This window comes from Corvus brachyrhynchos, unplaced genomic scaffold (genome assembly GCF_000691975.1).
Source record: "Corvus brachyrhynchos isolate BGI_N302 unplaced genomic scaffold, ASM69197v1 scaffold4, whole genome shotgun sequence".
NCBI classification, from domain to species: domain Eukaryota; kingdom Metazoa; phylum Chordata; class Aves; order Passeriformes; family Corvidae; genus Corvus; species Corvus brachyrhynchos.
The window spans coordinates 6301854-6315296 of NW_008237878.1; the positions used below are offsets into that span (position 1 = coordinate 6301854).

The 13443-nt window shown below is 41.9% G+C and overlaps 1 protein-coding gene across 3 annotated transcripts in view; it reads left to right on the plus strand.

Annotated features, from left to right (window-relative positions):
- CHCHD6 (coiled-coil-helix-coiled-coil-helix domain containing 6) overlaps positions 1-13443 on the plus strand; it is a 111521-nt gene that overhangs the window by 44656 nt on the left and 53422 nt on the right. The window lies entirely within an intron of this gene.

The window sequence follows — 13443 nt, forward strand, 5'->3', positions numbered from 1 at the left end:
CAGTTTGCCTCTCAGGCCAGTAGAGCAGTACAGCAAAGCACCCAGTTCATCAAACTGTTGATTTAATCTTCTGAATACAAGAATAATCCCCAGTGTAGTTTCTGAAATAGGCTGACAAGATCCATCCTAATCATTCAGATCGCTTCCAGTTGCTCAGGTTGCCTGTCTGGGGCTGTGTGGACGCTGCTCTGAGGTGGCAGTGGCTCTATCAGTCTCCCAGGGCACAGCCTTTGATGTTTAGAGAATTGTAGATCCTGTCCTATGCGTGAATTAAGTTTTTGAACGGGAACAAACTGAAAAGGGAACAAACCTGAAATCATCATCTGAACCGGTTCCAACCTCCCATCCTCTCCTCCTTTGCAGTTTTTCTCAGACATTAAATGTCATGCTGGGGGAGGAGGAGGGAGGGCAGCATCCCTGATTTCTGCTTTCTGTGGGTATCCATTAGGGCTGAACAGCATCTAGAGGAGGCTAATGCTCCTTGTAGTCTCCCCTTCTGCAGGGAGAGGTTCCTTCCTTGTTGCTGTTGGCCAACACAAACTGACTTCAAGTACCTTATGCTGAATTCACCCATTTAATGGCTTTTTTGCTGAAAGCTTGTGAAGCTCAGTAGTTAATATACCTCAGTACACAGCTTTTAGAGATCAGATAAATTGATTGGTAATTTGATGAACTCAAAGAACATCTATAATAGGGTAACTAAAACGTGTTAGATGTCAGCACAACCTCTCTGCCTTCTCTGCAGTGTGTACGTTCTCTCTTCAATATGTGTTGACTGGTGTACAGTACATTACATCAAATTACAAGCAGCCTCTATGCAAACAGCAGCTAAGTGTTTGCTTCCTCCTCAGCCTGCACGATTAGCGCAGAGATGCGTTTGCAGTCCGTGTGCTGAAGGGTGAACTGTCAGAGCCTTACAGGGATTTTGTTTCTCTGGCATTTAAGAGTACCTTTGCAGAGGGAGAGAATGATGCTTATGGGCTGCTTCATCTTGGAGGAATCCATCCTCAGGCTCGACTTGTGAAATAAATGTGGCAATGTGTGGTTTGAACTTAGTGTCTTAACACTGAATTTAGCAGCTGAATTTAGATAACAATCTGGTATCTGGTCTCATCAGTGTATCACTATGAAGACTTGTTAAAGGCAGAACAAAAAGACCTAGAATGTGATCTTGTCTCTTTGTTAGAACTCAACACTGGAGCATTTGTCAAGTCTAGTCCAAAAAGAGCAAAACAAGAGGTTCTTTTGTCTTACTTCTGAGAGCTTTCCCCATTATCTAGTATTTCTGATACTCTTCCTCAGCACTTTTTATTCAACCCAATTTTCCCCTAATTTCATTCATTTTCTCATTGCCTAATAATTTAAATTTCTGATTCCTCCCTCTTTGTTTACATGCTTGTTTATAAGCAGGATTGGTATTTATAAATGTGTGTATTTATATTTATATAGATAACACTGTTACCAGTGAAACCAGTGCTGCTTTTCTAATGGAAAGCAGCACTCACACACACACACCCCCCCAGGTGTGCACACACGAACCGTCTCTCACCTGTTTTTACTGAGGTGCAGTTGTACCTCAACAGCAACTACATCACCCAGCTGCAATAAATACCAGTGCTGCCTGTTACTTCTGTGTAATTCACCAACCAGTGTACAATTAATTTCTGGCCCTGTTATTGCAGTATTGGCTATTTTATGAAACTGTAGAGAGTTAGCACAGTGAATTGATTAAATGTGTTCCAGACCTTAGGCTGGAGTCTGTGTGTCTGCTGGGATTTCGATGATTGAAGCTTGTGCTTCTCTTGGGATATTCCAGATTTAGACTTAGTCTTGGAAATTGGTTCAGGTAGACTAAACTGCCCTGTGTGTGGAATTCACTTGCATAAGAGCCTGACTTTGGGGAATCTGAGATTTCTATTTCAGCTCACAGTGGTCCTTCCACATGTAGCAGGAAAAATACATTACTATTGTGACTTAAAAATAAAGCCAAGACCAGGGTTTGTTTTGAAAAGGTCCTTAAAATTATGTCTCTGCCCTTACAGAATATGCTGTCATCATGTTAATGGAAAATATGGCTAATAATTACTCTATAAATTGACTCCCCATAACATCTCAAATTTGTGCTGAATTAAGTAGTCCAAAGATCAGACTTTAAAAAGGAACTACTCTGTGTTTACAGCGGCTGTACCTTCTGAAGTGTTTAGTAGTTTACTGTGGGTGTGTTAAATACATGTTTCATGACAGCCTGGGGCCACTTCTCTGAAGGTTTTTTCCCCATCTGCCAGTCATTTTAAAGAAACATAAATAAAAGAGCTACTCCAATTTCTTGAACATATAATGCACGTTCCCCCGAGACCAGGGTGACTCAGAAGTAGCTTGTAAATAACATGTTCAATGTTTTTAAATAGATGTGTACCATCAGGCTTGCAATGAGGTCTTCAGCCACAGCAAACTTGCTTTGCCTGTCACAGAATCTAATCCTGCAATGATGAGGGGTGGGTTTTTGTTTGGTTGGTTTTGGGGTTAATTGGTGGTTTGCCCATACATTCTGCTGCCCCAAGGATGATCCCAGTCACAGTTTGCTGTTAAACACCTTTGCTCAAATGAAGATTTCCTGGCTCACCCATTTGCATTTTAGCCCCATTGTAAATAAACAGGAAATAATGGCAAAATTTTGTTTTGTTTTTGTTAAAAACAGTAAACATGCATCTCATATGCAGTAGAACTGTCTGGGAGTCAAACCCTGACAAATGTGGAGAAGAGGTTGTCCTGGCAGGTGTTCAGCAGTGGAGTGGCCAGCAGGTAAAAGATGTTGCCCTGCACAGAGGATAGCAACAGCGAGGAATGGCCACAGAGCCAGGACACACCGAGAGGCTGCTGAATCTGTGCCTGTCTCCAAGAGGCCACAGAGGAGCAAGAGATGGGAGAAGAAAATGTGGCAGCTGAGATAAAGCTCTAAGCCTCTGGTTTGAGAAGACTTGTAATAACTAGGTTATTTTATGAGAAGAGCTAGCTTTTCCTTCCCAGTTATTGCATTTCAAGTCTTTTAATAAGAAAACCAGCTTAATTCCTTCTCCTTTCTTCTCCCTCCCCATTCTTCTGAACAGGAGCCAAATTCCTTCTTTCGTAATTTCAAGCTGCAAGGTTACTTTGAGCTCGCATGCCTGGGTCAATTGAGAAGTGCCTGGGTTGTGGATTTTTTTTTCCCCTAGGGCTGTCTCATGATGTACTGGACGGTACACAGAAATCATCTAATTTGCCCTGAAATGCAGCAAGCTTTGAACTGGCTGGACTGTGGTTCTTGATCAGAGATGATGACTCATATGGGCATGTAAAAATGCTGTATTGTGTGCCTGTCTGAGCATGTATATGCATTTTTTAACCTCATTTTTCATAATAGTTATGTATACCACAGTATTTCCTTTGGCTGTTTAGGGAATTAAATGTAGTGTATGAGACCTTTCACCTTTAGGTCATTTGTTGAGATGCAGCTTCCGTTCACAGCAGCAAAAAGCCATTACTGCCTGATGGCTAATCACTCATTCGTGTGGCACTGAGATAACTCTTCCTTCAGTTAAGAGACATGGGTTTGTTGCAGGAAGAACAAAAAAAATCCCCCATAATAGTGTCCTAGCTGTCTGTATCTTAGCTGTTCTGTGAGAGGCACAGAGCATCCTGGGGAGGAACACAGCATTTGTCCTTGCCAGCTGAAAACAGGACAGTGCTGGGTTTTAAGTTTGTGTGTTCATTTGCTCTGTGGAGAGAGGGATTTAGCTCCAGGTCTGAAGTGTTTGTGGTGTTTGCTTTTATTCCCTCCTGTTGTTGCCCAGCAAAAGCATAGTTCTGTCCCTTCTTTGTGTTCCTGTTGTCTGAGCTCAGGCTGTCCCCAGTTGAAGGGCTTGAATCTTTTGCTTGGTCTTGTCCAAGATATAGGTGAAATACTGATACTTTTTTTTCATGAGCCTGAAAAAAATACCCACTTAGAACAAACCCTGTTTCCCAAGCCTCTTTTTGTTACAAAGTTTATCAGCTACAGCAACAAACCCGATAATAAGGATGCTTATACCAAAATGTTTCTCCTGGAACTTTAAGCCTACCTTTATTTCCTCTGCATTTAGTGCCAAGTTCAAGATCTGTTGTTGCTTGCGTGTAATACTCTTTACTGTCAGACACTGTGTTTAGAGATTGAATTCTGAGTAGATTTAGCTTGTGTCTATGGCTGTGTGACACACCATGCATGTGACATTCCTCCATTTACGTTCCTGAAAAGCCTTGGCAGCAAGGCTTTGTGAGATTTTTCAGGTTTAATGTTAATAACTAATTATTCCTATTTTTGGTTAATGGGTTAAAAGTGAGACCTGCTTTGCTGCCTTTCCTCTGCCTGGATTCTGTAATGAAAGTACCATAACTAAGCTGGTGGTGACTGAAAGCTGTGTAAGGCCACGGGTGACATCCTGCCCCAGGGTTGTGTCCGGAGTGGTCTCTGCCAGAGTACAGGAATGAAGGAGTTGTGTGGCTGCCCCTGCTCTCTGTGGGTGTTTGATTTTCATGTTAATATTTACGGCTCAATAGCCCCACTGTGAAAATGCCTCTCGCCGTTGACTGGAGGCCTGTGGTCCTTCTGGGCTTCTCTTTGGAGCCTTCCCTCTTTGCCAGCTGCAGAGGTGTCTCTTCAATGCTTCTTTAAAGGAGGCAGAACAGCTGCGTTAAAAAACAGGTGAAAGAGAAGATTGCTAAAAGCAGAGAGAATGAGCCTGTCAAATGATGGAAAGGAAATTGCTTACAAATATTTTCTGATTTTTTTCTTATCCCTTCTGCCATCCTTTCTCCTTTGTCCTCCTTGTGCTTTATTTTTATCTTAGGATAAACACTGTATTTATTTTCTGTTTGCTGTGTGGAGAATTTCAATCTTTTGAATAGCAAAATACATATAAAAAGATACTAGTATTCCTTTCTCTGGAATAACTGATGCCTTGCAGGGAGAACTAGAGGTTATGTGACAGTGGTATTGTAAAGGCAGGCCAAAGGAATCTGTTAATCAGTTTTCTTTTTCTTGTTGTCAATGTTTTGGTTTATATTTTATTTTCCTTTTTTAAATAATAATCAATATTTCTTTGTAGAAATAGCTTAATAACTTTTTCTGCCACCTGTAAAATATTGTTGCTTTATAATATTTGTCCAACAATCCCTAATAAAGGAGAAAGACATGAAGTTATCCTTTGTAATACTATTTTTGAGCTGTGAAGCTGGGAACTTTTTCCAGGTATTCATTAACTGAGATCTCTACCTCACTGGAAGATAAGTGAACATTGTCCCCGCTTTAAAAGTGAGACCTTAATGCTTAAGGTTAGTATTTTCTATAATAGCTATTGTCTCTTCACTTTTTGGTTGTCCGGGTATGGTGTATTTCTTCAGATGTGCTGATTACCCATAAGTTGAGCTTGAAGTTTTGAATAATGAGCTCCTGAGCATCTCCAGACAGAGCCGCGAGCCAGCAGGCACTTCTGAAAGTGCGGATTTGTCTGTGTCATTAACCGTGTACAGTGACCTGTGAAGTCCTAGCGGTCTTTTTGGCTGTAATCATTAAACCAGCCTCTCCTACTGGATAAAATGGGAAGAGAGCCTGCAAGCACAGTGAGAGAACCTTGACTGAAAATACAAATATCTTCAGAAAATGCTCTGGGAGTAATAGTAATAAAGAAAAAGTACAGTGGCAAAATAAATTGCTGCTGATACAATTTTTCTTCCTCTCTCTAGTTTGCCTCTAGTATGGCAGTTTTTCTCCCTTCGATAAATAAATGCAAAGATGGGAATCGCTGCCAAAAACTGTCACATTTCTGGAACTTTCAGCCCCTGATTATTCACATTAAGCCTCTTCCCCCCCCCAGCAGTACAGTATTCTGAATATGTACACCCACCATTCTGTCAGATCTGTGCAGTCTGCGTCTGGTTCATCTTCTGTGTCTTTGATGTGCTCCATAACGTAGGCAAAGAGAGGTCTGATAGTCTCTCTAAAAACCTGACAGTTTGTGTGACAATCTGTCCACGAATCCACAGGCTCCTTGTCAACCAAATGAGCCTTTGAATATCAGAGGTTTCAGAACAGTGCTTGCAGCATTGCATATGCACCAAGGGGAGAGTACAACAGGCTTCCTTGTAACCTGAGAGATGTCTGCGTTTTCCTTAATCATTCCAGGGACATCTCATCATTGCTTGTTGGCTGGTTCTCAGCCCTGCACATGTCGGGGTTATTTAGCAAAGCTTGATTTACTGGAAACTGCACATGGAGAATAATTTGTAGTTGGGGGTAGAGGAAAAACCCTGTGAGGAGGTGGAACTTCCAGGCTTTGGCTTACTTCTGTTTTTCAGCGGTTTTTTGTTTGTTTCTTATAGTGACTCTCTTCCTTGCAGTTCCTTTACCCATGCAAGTATATGGATGTGATGCATTTTCTTCAGTATCCTCCAGTTCTCTTGCACATCCTTGCCTTGGGTTCCTCTATTCTGCCTTTCTCTGGGAACCCAGTGCATTGCATTCCTTAGCTACCTGTTGTATAAAAGGATGGGGTCATGAATTTAACATAGCTTTTTCTTTTAACTGGGACAGGAACTGTTAACTGGACCAGCTGCTGCAGTGTATAAATGGGACTTAGGGATATTCTCAGCACAGAAAGATGGGATTTTTAGCTGCAGTATGACTGTCCGAGGTGGTGGGAGTTTTGTTGGAGGCTCTGTCAAATACCAGCTTTGGCATGACGGCATTAAACCTTAGTTAAAATGTTCCTTCCTTCCTTCCCAAAATAAGCTCCTGTGACAGGCCTGACAGGGGAATGTGCTTCGTATCTTTTTTATTGTATGACAAGTACTTGATGGCTGCCAGTTTTGTTTAGTGGGGTTTTTTCTTCTTTATTTCCCCTTGAAAGTACTGGTCAGCCTTTGAGTGAAACTTTCACCTGCATTTCTTAGCACTCCTGATATTCTGGCAATTTCCTTCTTCCTCTCTTCTCCCTTTCACTTAGCATGGATTCTCTGCATTCCTGTCGCTCTCTCATGGACAATGCCCGGTTGTTTGAGGCAGCGTCCTGTGATCTTGGAGTTCATCCTGGTTGTATGGTGGATCTGCTGGTAGGACCCAGGTATCCCTGCAGGATGAGTTGTGCAGCTGCCCAGCACAGGTGCTGGGATTTCGCAGGTGGTGCTGTAACCTTAATGCCATGGGCACCACATTATCTGCGCAGGTCAGCCAGTGCGGGACTTCTCTGAAGCAGGTGCTGAAAACTCTTGATGTTTAATCAATGCCTGGGAAGCCTGTTTACCTGCACTTGTCAGGTATAATTGATTCGGGCATTTACTGTGAATTCCTCACCTTAGCTAAACTTCCAGCTAGGAGGAGAGCAGGGTGATACTCCCCTACAGCAGTTTTGGTGTTAGTCTGGGCCTTTCACGATGCTGTTGCTGTCCTTGTCAGAAAGCCTGAGTTAACTGCTGGCATTTTATGGCCTTTCTCTTTGAAGCTGCTTTTACTTTCCAGAGTTTGTTTAAAGAATTGGCAATGCTTTGTTTATAGTCTTTCAGATGAGTGTGCTTTAAAGCAACCTCATATAAACACAGTGTTTCTTTCTCTTTTCTCCTTCTTGCCCTTTTAATTGCTTCTGTAGTAATAATTTCTTTTTTACTGGTTGTCTTTTTGACTTGGAGATAACATGAGGCTTTTCTAAATGTTTCCAGTGAGGCACTTGTAGCTTTTGGAAGTCCCTAATACCATTTTGCTGTGGGGTACCTGTTTTAATTAGACTCTTCCCAGGGTGCCTTCATTGAGACAGTCTGATTCTGGTGTGGGATCACAGTCTGGGTCTGTAAACCCATTTTCACTTGGATGGAGTATCTCGGTGTAGGACCCTGCTTCTGGGAAGTCCTGGGATGCGTATTTTTATTTGAGTCACTGTGTGCTTTAGGGACTGTAGCTTAACCTTTTTGTACCTAGTTTGTTATCCACAGGATAAAGGCAGCCATGTTCCTTCTCCCCAGCTCTGCCTTCCTCAAGCTTTGTGGAGATAGGTGTTCTGTGGGATTTTATCTTTGAGAAGCTTTCTAGATATGCTACAGAATTAATATTTTGCTTTCAACTCAGGATAATATTGCAGACATGAGAAGATCTGTTCAAAGAGGAATGTACTTCTGCTCCTGACTAGTTTAACTTGCCTGTGTTCTTACTGTGGACACTACTCTCTTTATGCTTTCTCTGAATCTTAATCCAAAATTTATGATCTCACAGCTTATTGCCGAAGGAAAGAATAGAATGACACAAATTCAATGCTCTCATTTCATTATTGGTCTCAGCGGGAGGAGTGGATGAACCCACACATGAACAGCAAACAACAGAGCTGTGTTTAGAAGTTGGCTTTGGCTGAAAAAAATCTTTTTTTTCTGTATCAGCAAGCTGTTTGTAGTTCCTTGCATCTTTTCTCTGTTACCTTTTGAGAAAAAAAGCATATGAATTTTCAAAAAAGCAGTTTAACCCTTAACTTCTGTGCTCTAGTGATATGCTCTATAGGCATGTTTCTCTTCCTTGTTAATTGGCTTTTATTTGTATGTGCACTTGATGGGAAGGAGGAAACGTGTATGATCTCTTTGAGCTAACTGCTGGCTGATACCAGCAAATGGGCTGAGCAGGAACTCAGAGGAGCGAGCTCAGGAGGTGAAGAGTTGATTTCTTGCAGCATATTCTGAAATTCCCAAACTCCCTGTTTTGGACCAAAGCTGATAGCAGTGATTGATTGTGTGAGTTGATTTTAACACATCCGTAGGGTCATCCAGTGACCAGATTGGTTCGGCTCATCTGCCTCTGTACCTGTGGGAGGGATGCAGGTACATGGGGTAATTTTTCAAATCTGTTAGGAGCCATTTGCATGAGACTTCTGAGTGGTGAGAATGAGCAGCCTGATCTACAGTGTGTGTGACCCAGGACCCGGTGAGGTGTGGGGAACCTGGGTGTACCTTTGCTTCCCTGAGGCACTGCTGAGAGCAAAGGTGGCTCCCAAAGCTGGCAGTGACCGATGTTTCTCTGTAGCTTCCTGGAGTTCCTCATGGCAGCAGCTGCATCCAGGGCATGTGTGTGTTGTCTGTCCCCAAGAGTGTGCAGGCAGGCCACAGTTGTGCTGCTTCTCAGGATGGTGTGAGGTCTTATTTCTGGCTTCAGAAGCAGCTGGAAGGAGGAATTTGAATGTCTCCCAGCTGACATTTGATTTGTAAGAAGTAATCTTTGCTTTGCTTACCTGTTTCTCTCGCAAATTTACAATGCCACGGCATGTATTGCCCCTCTCACAGCACTGCCTCTTGTCCTCTTTTGGATTTGAGAGGGGCTTGCAAAGAGCATTTTGCTGGAAGCTGGTGAGTGTGGATGTCAGGAGAAGGGATCGAAGCAACACGTCTGTCAGGTGCGAGGCAGATTGTACCATCTAATCCCCCGGCTGTCGTCTGCAGCATTTGTCAAGGCCTCTGCTGCCCTGCTCCATTTCATCAGAGCTATCACTGGCATTCATCTAGGCTGGCAGCATTTCAACAGCTGTTAATCCTCTTTGTATCTCTAAACACTGTGACCACTGACAAGCTTCTCTACTCTGGGGTGTCAAAATACCTCAAGATAGCTGTGGTGATGGTGGTTGGATTTGTTGGTTTTAAATCAAGACACCTTCTGATCTACTGACCTGGACTGAACCTGATGAAGAAATCTTTGTCCCAGTATCAGGTTTTTAATGCTGCAGCTTGATGTTCACAAATAATTTCACCTAAAATCTGATTAATTTCCAGTTCCTCATGCTTGTTTTGCTCGATTTTCTGTTTTACATGTTACCACAAGTAGCACATGTTTGATCGAAGTTGTAAGGAATGTGGTTTAATGTCAGTGTGAGAATGAGCTGGCAGGGTTTCTCTTTATGCTTCAATTACTTTCCCTCCTGAAATAACCCTGAGAACTCAGTCTTGTGCCATAATGTTTTCTTACTTTCTTTGCTATATGTTCTGGAAAGGGCCTGGGCAGTGTAGTGAGGTGTAGTAGTGTGAGTGTTGGAGTTTCTCTGCATGTTTGCAGCCAAGGAGGAATGCTGAATTAAAATTAGTCCAAATTTAGCTCTAAGTTTTAAAATTGATTCCCTTTGGAAGGGAATTTTTAGCACAAGGGTGTTTCGGAAGAGTGGAGAGCAAGGGTATAGCAGCAAATCTGTTGTAGAAAAACAGCAGGATAAAGTGGTTCTGTTGCACTTTAGGCTCTGGTTATGTATTTTTACAACTTCTTGGTGTTTTTATTATTTGCCACGAACCATCATTTAATAGCAGGGAAAAATCTTTCAAACTAGCATTTCTTTGCTTAGTTTGTTTGTCCTCTCTGGAGAGCTATCTCCCCATATGACAAAGCTCTGATGTTTTGAAGTTGACTCCCCTAAGGCTCAGCTTTATTGAGAGAAGTGAAACATTTTAGGTGGTTCATTCATTCTTTCTGTGTCTTTTGTTATTTGAGCCCTTACAGTGTACTTTGGTCATGTTTTTAAACTTATTTCTGCAACTAAGACTGCCAGGAGCTTTATTTAATAATAGTTGAGGTCTTATGTTCAACTTTTTCTTTGTGAGCTGCCATTTTATCTCAAGCATCAAATATTGTGAAAGTAAATTAAAAGCAGCGTTCATGTCTTGTAATTTTGTGTGGAATGTTCTCTCTTTTACTGTACCACTGAATATCGTTTTATGAAGATTAAGGTCTTCACTGAGACTATAGGCAGCTCAAACTTTGTTTCAAGTGCAAATACCACACCTTGAAAAAAAAACTGCTGAATAGCCCTTGTGTGAAGGTGACCCTGCTGAAGTTGGAGGAAGTGCTCAGGTTGTTCCTGGCTTAGCTCATCATTTGCAATCATATTATAAATCCCTGGAATGTTTTAGGCCACTGGAACGTTCTCGCCTGCCATAGCATGGTGGGTACACTGCTGAAAATGAAGCAGATCTTGTGTCTGAAGTAGTATAGACAAGAATATTTGGAAAAATATTCTCTGTTAGTGAAGCCCCAGATCACAGAACCTGCTGTGACTGTGCCCATGCTGAAAGGCCCTTCTCTTGCCCATTTAGCCCATTTGTTGCTCATTTAGTGTTTAGGACAAAAGGGAATGTGACTTTCCCAAGGTTGGAAAGGGTCTAAAGGCCAAGGAAAACATATTTGAAAAGTCTGCTTGTTGAACAAACTCAGATTTAAATGGTAGGCCCTGATTTTTATTACTTGGGGAAGCATTTAAAGGTACTGATTCATAGCATTAGAAATATGAGGTCTGAACCAACATAAGAGGCTCAGTTGGATCACATGCAAAGATGTTTCCTTTTCATTTTAAAACTCAGCAGCTTTATCTGCATGTTGAAAGTGTTCTGTGCCTCTCCTCAATCTTTGTGTGGTGTCGTGTGCCTGGTGGTTGCTCTGAGGCCAAGTCTTTTCTCCTTTCTCTCACTGAGGCTGTTGCCTCTCTGTTTAGGCTCTTGCTTGCCTGCTTTTAGCAGCTTCAGAATCCAGAACTAAAGCCTGGGTTCCTTTCCCAGCTATTTTTGTCCGTGTCCGTAGTTGATGTTGTTGAAGATGAGTCTGACCGAAGTGCTGGGCAGTTGAACTCTTTCTAATAAACTGGGTAAGGTTATGCCACAACCACTTGAATCGACAATACATCCAGCAAGTGATTCTGCTGGCTATTGTTCCTTTCTTTAGGTGGGTTAAACGTGACCTCATGCTGGGTCTCACATACAGCATATTTGTTCTTGTTTTCCTCTCCCGCTGCTGTTTCACGGCAGAGTGCTGCAGGCTAATACTATCTGATGGGGCTACTTCCTATTGCCTGAAAAATGTTTAATTTTGCTACCTTGCTTTCTCTTTTTCCCAGTTTCTCTCATTTTGATTTCTCAGATCTAGTCCCTTTGAGAAATCAGACAGTATGAAATATGAAAATTGCTTGGGTAGTAATTGGAGAAATGGTGAGACCTTTGAAGCCCAATGGAGATAACGCTTACATCTACTTATTCACATTATTTAATTTTTAATGGCAAATCTAATTAATGAAGCACAGGTCTTTTGGTTTCATGTGTGAATAAGTAACAGCAGGGAGCTGTAAGTCATGAGGTCTGTTTACAGGCCAGAGAAAATGGCACCATTAAAAGCTGAACTTTTCAATATAGGAAGGAGAAAAATTGATTTAATAGCATTGAAGTTTGACCACTTCGTAACAAGTAAGTAAACAAAAACATTAATGATAATTTGCCGGTAAAATGCATTTTGAAGTGTTTAGTCCTCCATGATTTCTCAGTTTAAATCTGTCTCTTAGGTCAAAGTTTGAAAAAGCAAAATCTGTTCTGTGTTTTTTTTGGTATGTAACATAAATTCAGGCACCAGAGATAAAACGCTTAAATATAGCACCTTGAAGCCCAGGCTCTGAAAACCTTTATAAACCTTCCAATTAGCTGAGCTTCACACAACTTCAGAGATACAGGCAGCTGTTATCCCTCACTTGCAGATGGAAAATGGTGACTTGCCCAAGATTGCACAAGTGGCAGAACCACTAATAGAACTTGAGTTATATCTGTCCTTTCCTTTTTCCAACCACTGAACAGTATGTGTCGGCTCATCATGCGCAGGACCACAGCTGCATTTATGGGAAAATAAATGAAGAAGGGCAAGAATAGTATTCTATATAAAATGACCAAATTTGGGGAGAGACGAGATAGCAGCTCGAACCGGCCCTAAATGAATAGCTGTCCTCGCTTTCAATACCATTTTGTCACTTTTTCTGATTGATTATTGCATATTTTCTGCTTGTGCCTTTTCAGAGTAAGAGCCTTGCAGATGAGCTCTGAGTGAGGCAGTTGCCAGTGGAGTCCAGCAGCTTTGCCTAAAGCCGCTTTATCAGCACTTTAGCAGCACAAGACCTTGTAGTGCAGTCGCTGGGGAAGTGCAGCCATTGCCTCCTGCTGATTGTGCCTGGGAGGCTCCTCAGTGCAGCCAGAGGAGGAATTCATCCTCCACATTTAGTGACTGAGCAGTCTTGAGCGAAAACTCTTTCTGTGCAAGTTCAGGAGAATTTAATGCAAACCTCTTAAGCCCTGCAGCAAGACACTCAAGACGCTGTTTGGCAGCGCCTTAACTGATACCTGATACGCCTCCCTATGTTGTTAAAAGGGAAACAGGCTGCATAATTTTCTTTTAAAGAATAAGTAACATAAGTAGAAGCACTGAAATGTAAAATGGATTTTCCAGTGCTAGCAGCCAATTTTGATACTTGCATGTCAGTAACTTACAAGATCCTTCACTGCAATTAATGATAGAAGAGAACAAAAACATGACCAAACTGAAAATAACTCTGTGCTGGAAACACCTTGTTTTTGTGGTTGCATGGAATAATCAAAACTCATGAGTGGTTGGTA